The 12,464-nt window shown below is 45.2% G+C and overlaps 1 protein-coding gene across 1 annotated transcript in view; it reads left to right on the top strand.

Annotated features, from left to right (window-relative positions):
- Positions 1 to 12,464, top strand: part of ACACB (acetyl-CoA carboxylase beta) — a 3,851,763-nt gene that overhangs the window by 2,152,926 nt on the left and 1,686,373 nt on the right. The gene's annotated exons all lie outside the window — the stretch shown is intronic.

Here is a 12,464-nt window from a genome sequence, read left to right as displayed (position 1 = left end):
GATGGAGAGCTCACATGAGCGATCTCACGATCAGCAGACGTTGGTCCCCATCAGAATCAAGACTGCACATAAATCCTTTAGAGCTGAGGGCGATCCTGCTGGCACTGATGGCCTTTTTGCCTTAAATGCAAGGGAAGAACATCATGATAATGATGGACATAATGATGGACAGCACATTGACTCAACAAAATAGGAAGGGTAGGGTCACTGCTACTGGGCAGGGAGGCAACTGCAGCTCTGGTTTTGGGCGCTACAAAACAGAATCTCTGTCCGTTGTTCACCTAGGCAGATAAGAGAGCAAAGTGGCGTTTGTTCTGACCGCGCAGAACAGTCTCTCACGAGTGGGAGTTGGCTCAGGAAGTCCTTCTAGAGATCTTCGCACTTTACGGAACCCCTCAAGTGGATCTGTTCGCCTCCAGTATCAATAGGAAATGCGATCTGTACTGCACCAGGGAAGAGGAACTCTGGGGGAAACGTTGGGAATTTCCACTCCTGTACACGTCCTCGTCATTCCCCATGTCATCAAGAGGTTTAGGAAGTCTATGTTCCTGATTGCTCTGGACTTGGCCAAGAGGACGTGGTACCCTGATGTTCTAGACATGTCTGTCTGCCCTCCATTCCGTCTTCCCCAGAGAGGGGACTTACCCTCACAAGAGGGAGGCTGTCTTCTTCACCCATAAATCACAACTCTGAACCTTCATGCTGTTTTCTGAGATTTTAAGATGCAAGGATTGGCACCTCCTGGAAGACATTATGGCTTTCGACACAGAAGACCAGCAACACAAGCACTATACCGCTGCTGTTGGAACAAGTATTGCAGCTGGTGTAGAGCTAAATATATTGACCCTTTCGCTTGCAATACACCTGCAGTTCTTTCTTTTTTGCTGCACCTGGCCCATCAAGGGATACCTGGTGGCATTATCTATTTTTAAAGTCATGCCAGAGGAAGGCTCTTGCTTTCTGATGTTGATTGTTATCCAATTCCTCAAGGAGCTGACAAACACTTTTCCACCTGTCCCTTTTCTAGTCCCGTCCTGGGATTGGAATGTGGTATTAACATTTTTAATGGGAGCTCCATTTGAGCCTCTATATTCTTGTCCACTCAGGTTATTAACCTTGAAAACATCTTTTTGGTGCCCATTACTACTTCTCACAGAGTGAGTGAGTTACAAGCCCTGTCATGCAAACCACCTTTTACAATATTTTCCAAGGAGAAGGTAATTTTGAGGATTCATTCCTCCTTCCTTCTCAGCTTTTTACCCAAAGTAGTGTTCGAGTTTCATCTGACACAAAAAATTACCTTAGCAGCTTTTTATCCAGTTCCTCACCCATCTAAGGATGAAGAGAGGCTCAGTGTTAGGCAGAATCCTGTGCAGTTCCCTTAGGGAGCACTACAGAAGATTAAGACTACAGGTATATGCAAGAAAATCCCCTTTGGTATCAGTCTGTACCACAAAGATTTAGTTGGTAGCTGTGGCTAAGCAGTCAGACTTATCCCAAGAGGGAGATGAACAGTATTCAGGGTTTACACAATAGGACCACAGTACTATGGAACAAGGAAACGCTGACCAAAGCTTGGTATCAAAAAGAATATATATATTTATTTTTCACACTCTGATGTTCACCCACAAATCACTATTATCAAAGCAAGTTAAATCAAAGAAAAGTATACACAACTCCCTATTTAAATTATAGACAAGTTTGAGCAAGAGTGAAAACTGAGCAAAACGGCACAGTGGAAACCAAGCAGACATGGCACTCTAATAATTTCTCAAAAGGGAGGGAAAGGACAGGTTATACAGGTTTAGACTCTTTAACACACCAGCAACACTTCCCAAGTAGATTGTGAACAAGTTAGGCAAGGCAGTACTTTAGCATATGTAATACTGAGGTGAAAACCGAGCAAAATGGCACTTCACAAGTTTAAAAAGAGGGAAGGAAAAGGTGGTTATAAGAGTTAGGTGCACCAACACATTTCTAGGTGAGAATCATTCTAGAGAAGGCAGTTGTAACAGATTTAGCCAGAGTCAATAGGCCTGTGCCAGTGTCAGTGGTACAAGGCAATGTGCCCAGGATCAAAATGTTATAGTAGCTGCAGTCAAGTCTTTGTTTAGTGATTCGAAAAGGTGGTTGCAGAGGGTGAAAGACGATGTTAGACGAGAGGGGCGGCCAACCCAGTAGGTAAGTAAAGGATTTAAAACACCTTTAGCGAAACCCAACGAAACGGGAGGCCTGGCGGAACAATGTACCTTTAAAGTAGAAGAGGCTCCTGCGGTGGCGATAGTTCCTGGCAGTCCTGCAGTTCGGGAGATCCAGCAGAGGAAGAGGCTCTCGTCGTGGAGGAAGGTTCGAGTCACTGCACTGCCCAGGGATGAAACCAGCCGCGATGCTGCCAAACGAATAAAAGGTACGCTCCTTTTAAATTGCGGTACGGGTGGACTGGTGCCTGGCTATCTGGTCTCCTACTGCTTGGCACTGGTGATTCGACCAAAGCAGGTCCGGGAAGGCGATTGGCGAACTGGTTGGCCCCACCAGCTCAAGGGAAGAAGACTCTTTCCGAGGAAGATCTTCTCAAGTTGTTGGAGAAAAGTGGTGAGGATCTCCATTAGGGCTTCACCGGTGGTTCAGTCATTGCAGATGTCTTCAGCTTCTCTCCTCTTCGGTTTCTTAGTTCCATTGGCGACGTCTTGTCCTCCAGTCCGCAAGACCCCCATTCATACAGCCTAGCTGTCACTCACAAAGTGGGGTGGCTCTCCTGGTGGGAGAACCCCCCAGCCTATCAGGGCAGAGTGCGACTTGGGTTGCGTAGGCAACTCTGTCCAGGGTGCCTATTCCACCTCCCACACATCCTGTCTACCCCAGACTCAGTGGCGCCGAGAAGAAGGCTTCTGTGCAGAAGCCCGCCAAAAGGACGAACAAAGGATCCCCGACCTAGGTTAGGATTATAGAGAAAGACACAAGAAAGAAATATTATCAAAGTTCTGGCAATAAAAACCTACCAGAGTAAAGTTAGTATTACTATAAACTGCCGGTATGTTAGAGGCTGTCAGTAAAAGTGGTAGCCTCGAACAATGGGAAAATCCCATAGGGAAATATTTGCAGTCAAATATTTATGGTAGTAACCACTGCCACCAGCCAGAAACTTTTGAGAGAGGGACTGTACGGTACCCCCTCGAAAATGAACGTTAGGGAACAATGATTAACCCTTTCCAGTACTTCCATAGTAAGATGGGTTGTACTGGTTTAGTTCATAAGATTTAACTAGTAAAGTCAATGAGGACTTTACATGCCCTGGGAGACAGTAGTCAGTCCCAGGGTATGGAGTCTATGTTTGGGAGTCGCTACGACACCCCTGTGGTACGGCACAGTGGGTGCTGTGTACCACACATGTTAAAAAGATGATTCTTATGAGGGTGAGAAAACCCCATAGACCAGAAGCACACAAGATAGCCTAAAACACACACTAGCAATCTGTCTAAGAGTGGGAAAAAAGGGTCTCCCTCTTAGCAGGAGAAAAAACTGAACCCTTCAAATCCAGCAAAGCTGCTGGGGGACTCTATAGGTAAGGGAAATTAGCCTTCAAAGAGAATTGTCCCTAACACACGTTAGCTTCTACATTTCTAGGGTGGCAAATGTCAGGCAAGATGACCAACTATTTATTGGTTATACCGCCCACAGGCTAGGCCAAGCAGTGACTAAACAAACTGTCACGTTGGACCATTCCTTGCATTTCAGAGTGCTACTCGATTGCTGGGAAGGATGACCCTGAAAATCTCAGAGCCCATTCCAACAGTGGAGTGGCAACCACTTTGGCTCTTCAAAGATGAGTGTCAGTGCAAGACATTTGTAATGCTGCAACTTGGTCTTCACTACATACTTTCTCAACTTACTGTTTGGACACTGTCTGGGGAGGACACTCGGTTTGGAAGAGCGGTTCTGCACAATATAAATCAATAATGAGAACATTGTACAAAAAACCACTTGTCCCACCTCCTTCTAAACAAACTGCTAGGGAGTCTAGCAAAGATGAGGACACAATCCATTATCAGAGGTAATGTTTTTGCTACTGGATTTTCCTCCCACAGATTCCTTGTCTCCCTCCCAGCCTACCCCTCTGGATGTGGGTGAATGTGTTTATTCTTCTCTTTCAACGCCCATGTGGGCTATTTAATCCTCCATTCAGCCGTGCAGAAAGATGGAAAAACTGAGGCATAAGGAGCAGTTTGTACTATTTATACCATCAATGACATCACGTCCGGTTGTGGGAATGGTAACCGTTGAGGGACATCAACTCAGTGCCACACAGAGCCCTCTGCTGCAGAATATTTTTTCTGGGACTGCAACGCAGGATATGGATATATCAAAGATGAGAAATCCATGGGAGGAACATCCAGTAGAAAGAAAATTACCAAGGTTAAGTTATTTGTTCTTCTTAGGAGCAGGGACTGGTTCTTTACCAGAGCGTACACATGCTCAACCTGCACCAAGGAGTCTCGCTTTGGTAGAGCCATCCTCCAACAAGCATCCGAATTGCTGCAGAGTTCACTCCTTCCCTCCTCCACGATATTTTAATGCTAAGGGAGTCTATCTAAAATGAGAAATCTGTGGGAGGACACAATCCATTAGAAGAAAAAATTACTTACCCCTGCTAATGTTCTTTCTGATAGATGTTCCTCCCATGGATTCCTCATCGCGCACCAGCCTACCCACACAGTTCAGGGAGATTCCTCCTCTGGTTCTATCATTATTCTGTTGGAGGTAAATCCAGGGATAAGTAATTTGTTCTTCTCAAAGATGAGGGTCTAGCCTAGTCTCCAATGCAAAGTCATCCATAGAAAATGTAGGTGTGTGTATATATTCTAGTGCAGTCGCCACACTATAGTTAAGTATTGAAATGCATAGGAATCCAAAAAGATGAATTGATAATAACTTTTGACTTACATGATGTATTTGGATGACATTTTGCATACAAAAGGTCTGTAACACATAACCCCGCCCCTGCACCCCACCCCCCACCCTCCACCCTTTGCCCCTGGACATTTTTGGAAAGATCTGTTAAAAAATGTAAAAAGTTAAGAAGATAAAAAATGCTGTTTCGCCCTAATCCCCATTCATTTTCCCAGTGAGGAAAAGTCCAAGCGCCCCCTTCTCTCAAAATGATAGCTATATCTCCTACGGTGCTTTGCAGGAGAGAGGCTTTTCAGAAATGAAAAGGCGCCATTTATTTTTTTGTTTGATGCGGGTGATAACCGCGGCTAGCTGAAAGTGAAAAGTAAAAAATAAAATGCCATTTCAAGGTGGAAAAGGATGCAATGTCATCAGGCTAGAGGTGGGGAGGGGGAAAGAGTACTCCATGTGAAATTGGGGAATTGGGGGCACGGGGAGCTAGGGACCAAGTTCCGGGCATGAACGTTTTCTCATAGCTGTGGTTATTTGGCGGATAACCACGGCTACTGGTTTCGGGGGTAGGGGGGAAAGTGTATCACACGAAAATAACTTTGATTGTTTTATTTGCAGGCGTTTATGGATAACCAGGGCTATTTGCAGTACATTGCCCATATAACCGCGATTCATGGAAAACGTTTAAATGAAATAAATTAACTGGCCATGGTTAAAGTCCATAGTTAGTGGCCCAGTAGTGTTTTGAAATAAACAGTGGGCAGGGCTGTTAGGGAGAATTCTCATAAATGGCTGATTTCCCTTACCTAATGAGTCCCTCAGCAGCTTTGCTGGATTTCTAGGATTTATTTTTTTCACCTGGTAAGAGTGTGCGCCTTTTTCCCACTCTTACATGTGTTTGCTGGAGCCTCACCTACTCCATGGCCTCATATTTTTCAAGTGTGTTACACAGCACCCTCAGTGCAGTGACACAGGGTTGTCTTTGAGACTTCCCACTGACTCCATTTTCTGGGGCTGACTACTGTCCCTCAGAAAAGGTAAAGTTGCCATTAACTTTATTTTAGTCACTTCAAACCACAGACCCAGTACACCCCATCTTACATGGAGTATTGGAAAGGGTTAATTCTTATCCCTTTTTCTCTGTGTCTCTTTGGGCCTTGTTTCGCTCCCTTTACATCAAGACTTGGCTGGTGGCAGTGGTAACTACCCTAACTTTTCTACTGCGGTTATCTGATATAAACTTGGTAATGTTTTAGGCTATTATATTAGCTTCGAACATAAACCCGCTTGACCAAATGCATTTTATTTTGGCTCCGGCTGGGTTTATTCGCCATTTCTTTTTGTTAAAGTCTTTCTAGTGTTTTTCTCTGCGCGCCAAACCAGGGATGATTCCTTTGTTCGCCGTCTTTTCGCGGGATACTGCACAGAAGCCCTCCTTAAGGCGCCTGAAAGTCTGGGTAGGCAGGATGTGAGGGAGGGATCTTCGGACCCCTGCCACGGGTTCCTGTGGTAACCCAAGTCACACTCCTGTTTGATTGGCTAAGGGGTCCTTGCCAGGACAGCCACCCTGCTGTGTGATTGACAGCCAGGCTGTATGAATGGGGGGAAAACTGCATAAAAAGCAGTTCTCTGGGACTGGAAAGGCAGAGTCACCACTGGAACAAAAGAACCAATGAGGCAGAAGAGGACCCCTACAATGACTGAACCACCCGGTGAAGCCCTGCTGCAGGTCCGAATCTTCAGAATCCGACGAGCAAGAAGATCCTCCAGGAAACTTCATCCCAACCAGTTTGCCCAAACTGCAAGCCAGGACCCCTCCTCTGGTCGAATTTGCTGTACAGAGCTACAGTGGGCTGGAAAGCCAGGAAGGTCGGACCCTGCTTGGGTTTTAAGGAGCACACCTTTTATTCGTTGCTTTGCTCTGCTGCTGCTTTCTTCCTTGGGTAGTGCAGGACCCTCCAGTCTTCCTACTTCATGTCAGTCTGACAGTCGCTTCAGGAACCGTGAGCCTGCAGGAACTACCAGGAACGTCCACCTCAGCTACAGCTCCCTCTCTGTTTTAAGGTACTGTGCAAATGCGGTTGCTCGTTTCGTTCAACCGCGGTGAAAGTGTTTGAAATCTTTCTCCAATCCGAGGGCTTGTCCTTCTCTTCTCTTTGAATTAACTTTTCTCTCACCCAACCTCGTCTGGAAACCGTGCCACAAACTTTTCCGCGAACTACCCTGAATTGTGTGATCTTGAGCAAAAGACTTTGGACCCATTGACTTTGGCCTTAAGCCTTTTATATCTGATTTCCTCACTGTAGTTCCTCTTGTTCAATTGCCCTGAGTACTTACCTGTTGGTTAGAGTTAATTTCTAGTAACTTTGTCTTTCCCTCCCTTTTAAATTGCTGGAGTACCGTTTTGCCCTCACTTCATTTTGTGAGCTTAACTTGTCTGGAATTTAAGGGACGTGGTGTGGTGTATTAAGATTGTGATTTTTAACTTGCTTATAATAGTGTAATGTTATACAACTGAAGAGTGAAATAAATGTATATTCTTTTACTTGAAAACCTTGAGTCAGTGTTTGCCTGAATCATAGTAATTGTGGTCCTTTGTGTAACTATCTGATACTGCTCACTTACTCTTGAGATAAGTCTGTCTGCTCCGCTACTGCTACCACTATAACTGTGTAGTACAGGCTTGTACCAAAGGTGAATTTGTACTGTCACTTGTAGTCTTAATTGTGTGTGGTGTTCCCAAAGGGTACTGCATATAATTCTGCCTAACGAGGGTCAAAGGCTGTGCGTACTGGGCAGGACCAAAGGCCCTGGCTTGTGGGTTCTGAAAAGACATGTATAGTGGCCATGGCCAAAGGCAGTGGCCGCCTAGTGAGCCCAAAAGAAACATATAGGGGGAACATGTACATTGGACACAGCCGAAGGCCATGGCTTGTGGCCCGTAAAAAAAAATGATGGCATAACAAAACCCTTGCAATTCAGTGGCAGGGGTCTTAGAGCTCAGGGCAGAGGAGGTGGGCTGTAATATGTGTTAACATTCCAGATTTGATTAATGGGCCTCAAGAAAAGCTGTGGGCCCGTATTGGGTAAAGTCCAGAGCTCATTACTGCCAACTCTCGCAGGCTGTGTCATCATTATGATATTGCCTCCCACTGGGTGGCTGAGAAAGGTAACCCAAGGACCTGACGATTGCCTGTATCAGGTGGCAGCTGCATGTAGACACCAAGACTATGGGGCAGTGCTCCTTCCCAGCTGCACTGTAGCAGCAGGGATCATTGCAGTGTAAGAGAATGGTCACAAACAGGTGGGTACCAGTTCTTGACAATAGGCCCAGCCACATCCTAATGTTATGTGGCGAAATAATGATGTACAGAAAAGGCATTAACATTCAAATGTTTTAAGCTAGTTTCTGGGTGTCAGGATGTTGAGGGCTCTACTCAGCATCTTATTGGATGTCACAGTGATTCATAATTTGTGGTATGACTTCTGGAAAATTCCAGAATTAATTATAACAACCTATCTCTGTGTGTGGAGGGCAGGTAAGTTAACGGCTGCCACCCCGAGTCTGGTAGGCCACAGCACTGCGAGGGCCTCACAAGCTTCCTCGCCCCAGGTAGGTCTGAAACAATGACTCCAAGTTTCAATTTACAGCAGTACTCTGTAACTTCAATTCCTCAATTGGGTTTTGGAACTTTGACTCCACGTTCAAACATAGATCAGTTTATCTGCGAGCGCGCTTCCTTAATGTAGGTTTGATAACTCTGCTTTCAAAATTCATCATCCAGTATTTCTTGAAGTGTACTTTTGCTGTGTGACTTTGGACCTTGTAGATTCATATTTGAGCATGCAGCCCTACTACTAGCATTCACTTTCTCAATGGATTTACTTGCTTTGGTCTCCAGCTTTGAACACAAGCGTTCCCTTGGTATCTCCTTTTGGTGTACAGTGTTGTGGATCCGGCCTCCTGGCACCAGGCTTGTTCTCCTTCATGTGCATCCTTATCTATGTTACTCGTGGCAGATACATTGGATCTCTATCGCTCAGTGTCACTCGTTTTCTCTTACCACTTTTTGGCATGGCCAAATACTCTCAGGTTCAGGACTGCTACCCTCGTCCCTATCGTTCAGTAGTCCTGTGTGTGAAATTGGGAGACCATCTCTTGTTTGGTAGTCCTGCTCACGATCTCTGTTTGTTTCAGAATCCCAAACTGCTTGAAGACAAAACCCTCATGTTTCTGTCTCGTTGGCTTTTTTTCCCAGCAATGGCCCTGTGGATGCTGTCGAATGATCATAGGAAGAAAAGCATTCTCACACAGCTCTCCATGCGGTCCATGATTAAAATGGCTTTGCAGGCCACTTCCAGAACCTAGGACCTAGCCTTTGTTTGCACAGAACTGACTTGGGCTGGGTAAGAGTCTGCCGATACCCCCAATTTACATGCCAAACTTGAGTGATGTCATGACTACACCTGAGCTGGCTGTCCATTGACTGGAAAGCTGTAAAGAGTTTGAAGTCACCGGAAAGGTTAGCTGGGTGACCCCATCCCTGGTTTCTCTACACTAGAAAGGGATTTGGAGCCATTCCTATATGTGCCCATTGTAACCAGGACACTCGACACATGAGTGATCACAAAGGGACATGGGAGACTGCCGCTGTAACAACCATTGCCCAAGTCAGCTACCGCAAGGTGAAGCTCTGCTCTATCTTTTACAGAGGTACCTCCCTCCCTTGACCTGGTGGGCTTAACCAGTTCTGTGTCCTGCATCACCAATATCATTCTCCTGGAGCTTAGAAGAGTCATGGGCTTGTAGGTATCACACACAATTTGTAGTATGGCCTCCTGTTGCTTTGAGCTTGTGCATCCTGCGGCTGTGATCCTTGCAGTGCACCCTCGTCAGGCACCTGGACCTTGTTGCTATGTTGCTCTCTGCCAGAAAGAGTAGCCTTGCTGGAGCATTAGTCTTTTGCTCTTTGTCCACGTGCCTACAGACCCTTTGCTGGGTCATCTTAGCAGTTTATCTCATCTGAGGCATCCTCATGGTCCTCTGTCTTTGTAAGAATCTGCAGAATAAGCCATTCTTCATGTTCTGCCAAGTCCAGCCTGGGTGTCTTCAGTACTCTAAGGCAGTTTAAAGAGACCACAACCACAGAACCGTTGCAACTAAAACCTTCCTAATAATGCAAATCTTCTTAACAAAGCGGTGGGACAAAAGTGTAAGGAGACAGTGAAGCATAAAACAGGTTCCAACCAATACACACACTAGTGCCTTAAGTAAGGTGTCCTGTGAGTGAAGGAACTGCAGCTATGTAAACCTTCACAGCAGATTCCCTATTCAAAATGTAAAACTGAAGCATTTTGATGTGTTTACTGTTAGGGGTCTGTGAGCCACAGGCACCAAAGCTAAGTTCGACCAAATTATGTAATACAAATTATTTCTTACTAGCTAGTGGGCGACTGATGGTGGCGTGGTTAATACTACTGCTTACAGCCCAACTTCTGGGGATGAGGATTTAGCCATGTTAGAAAAGAATAGAATCTTGGACTCTGAGATGGAGTTTGTCCTTAAGAAGACCCAGCTGGGAGCCACCAGGGTGCCCGCAGGGTATGGCAGCATAGCCTCTCTGCTCCCAAAGCTGCACATTTTAAAGGGATTTGAGCCCCCCCCTTGGAGCCTTTGAATCCTGTATCTGAGCCCCTGTATTGCTCGCCCAGAGTGCACGGACAGTCATTAATCACCAATGCAATTACAGAGCCAATACTTTAAACGCAGGTAGACGACGCAATGACTTACAACCACACACACTCTTAGAAAATAATGAGCACTTATACGGCTATTTATTCAAAGCTTGGAAGCAACAAGTGATAACACAGAAATAAATCACAGAAGAAACCGAGAATTCAAAAGAAAATACATCACCGGGCGTAACTGAATCCCTCATCTCGCCAGAAGCGGCTGGAAGACCCCGATAACAGCCAGGCCAAGAGCACAACAGCCCACAGGTATGCCAGACGGAAGCGCCCCCCCTCCGACTGAGGTCCCGTCTGACCGTTAAGGGGTTCCGCATATATGCACTCCTCAAAAAGGGGTGGTAATTTCTCGAACCTTCTGGCAACGCACTTGCACATTGATGGGCAGCCATTGGTTGCCAGCTGGGTCAACCGACAGTAACCTCAAGGAGCAAAGTGTTTCCCTCCTCTAAAAACAAGCGCCACGGAAAACAGTCCCATAACTCATAACAAGACATAACAAAGCCAGCTTTCCCAGCAGAATGTCCTTGACTGCATACCAGGTTTGGAAAGCATGTTTTCTTCAGCACAGTAAATCCAGCTCTCAGCAAAATGAGTACAGCTTTTCACTGCGGCATGAAGTAAATATCCATTATGGCTCTGAGTGCTCCCAGAATACACTGTGCACCAGTGCCATGTTTTAGCTGAAGCATAACAATTCCACCCTTGGATATTTATCTTCCATAGCCCAGTGGCAGAGGAGCCGGTCTCTGAAACCGAAGAAATATTAAAACTAAGTTGGGAATGTATTGAATACAACAACAACAAGCTATTATGATAGCTAATATAATGCAAATACAAGCAAAAGCGTAACGCAGTGTACCCCCAAAATCAGGAATCCATGAAAATAACCAATCCCACCAATTCCCAGTATGATCTTGGGACACTTGAGAAATGAGATCCCTCAAACCTCGAATATGACTTTCAATGGATCGTGAATGGTCACTTAGATTGAAATAACACATACCTTCAACTGCGTTACAACCTAAATTATGCTTTAACAATAGATAATCAACAGCAGCCCTGTTTTGCAAAGTTGCTTTTCTAATAACTTTGCTATCAAGGAGTAACTCTTCTAATGCCTGAGAAGTATGATTGAGTCCTTTTACTACTAGACATGCTAATTTGATTAAAGATTTGTAACCCCCAGCAGCTAAACCCCAAACTCCCACTAATGAAAAGGTTAATGCTAGGACCTCAGCTTCTGATAGCAAATGCACATGTGAATCACAATTGGTGGATAGACCCACAGACTCAAAAGTTGACCTTTTGCCTCGAGATATCGCTGGGTGTAAAGGGAACATCATTAGTCCTAATCGAGTTCAGGCACATGGACCTCCGGAAATGTTAGCTGGAATATAAGTGTATGTGATGTTGCCCCATGAAAAGAGCCATCCTGTTGGAAGTTTCAAATTTTTCAAATGACTGGCAGCTATCACTGTATAATTACAAGACATAGTGTTATTCACACTGGTACATGTGCGTGGAACTCGCGAACACAATTGTTTCTCGAACACAGTTTGATTTTGCTGTTTGGTTAAATTGAGCTGTTGGCATTTTCCAATTTCTTTTGCATTGCATGTCATAAGGTAACGCACATCACTTTGAGTTATATTATAGGTTATAATACGTGTCAAATTTCTCCATTTGCGATCTGTTTCCTGGCAAGACCTGCAGTACTCATAGATGGAAAAGGATTGCCTGATATCGGAATCTTGAAGCAAAGAATCATTGTGCGTGATGCCGAAAATATGCTTTAGAACCGGAACTGGCGTCGG

The sequence above is a fragment of the Ambystoma mexicanum genome, chromosome 10 (genome assembly GCF_040938575.1).
Source record: "Ambystoma mexicanum isolate Mex_15411 chromosome 10, UKY_AmexF1_1, whole genome shotgun sequence".
Taxonomy (NCBI): domain Eukaryota; kingdom Metazoa; phylum Chordata; class Amphibia; order Caudata; family Ambystomatidae; genus Ambystoma; species Ambystoma mexicanum.
The sequence above is the reverse complement of the archived record's forward strand: the minus strand, read 5'-3'. Positions and strand labels throughout refer to the sequence as shown.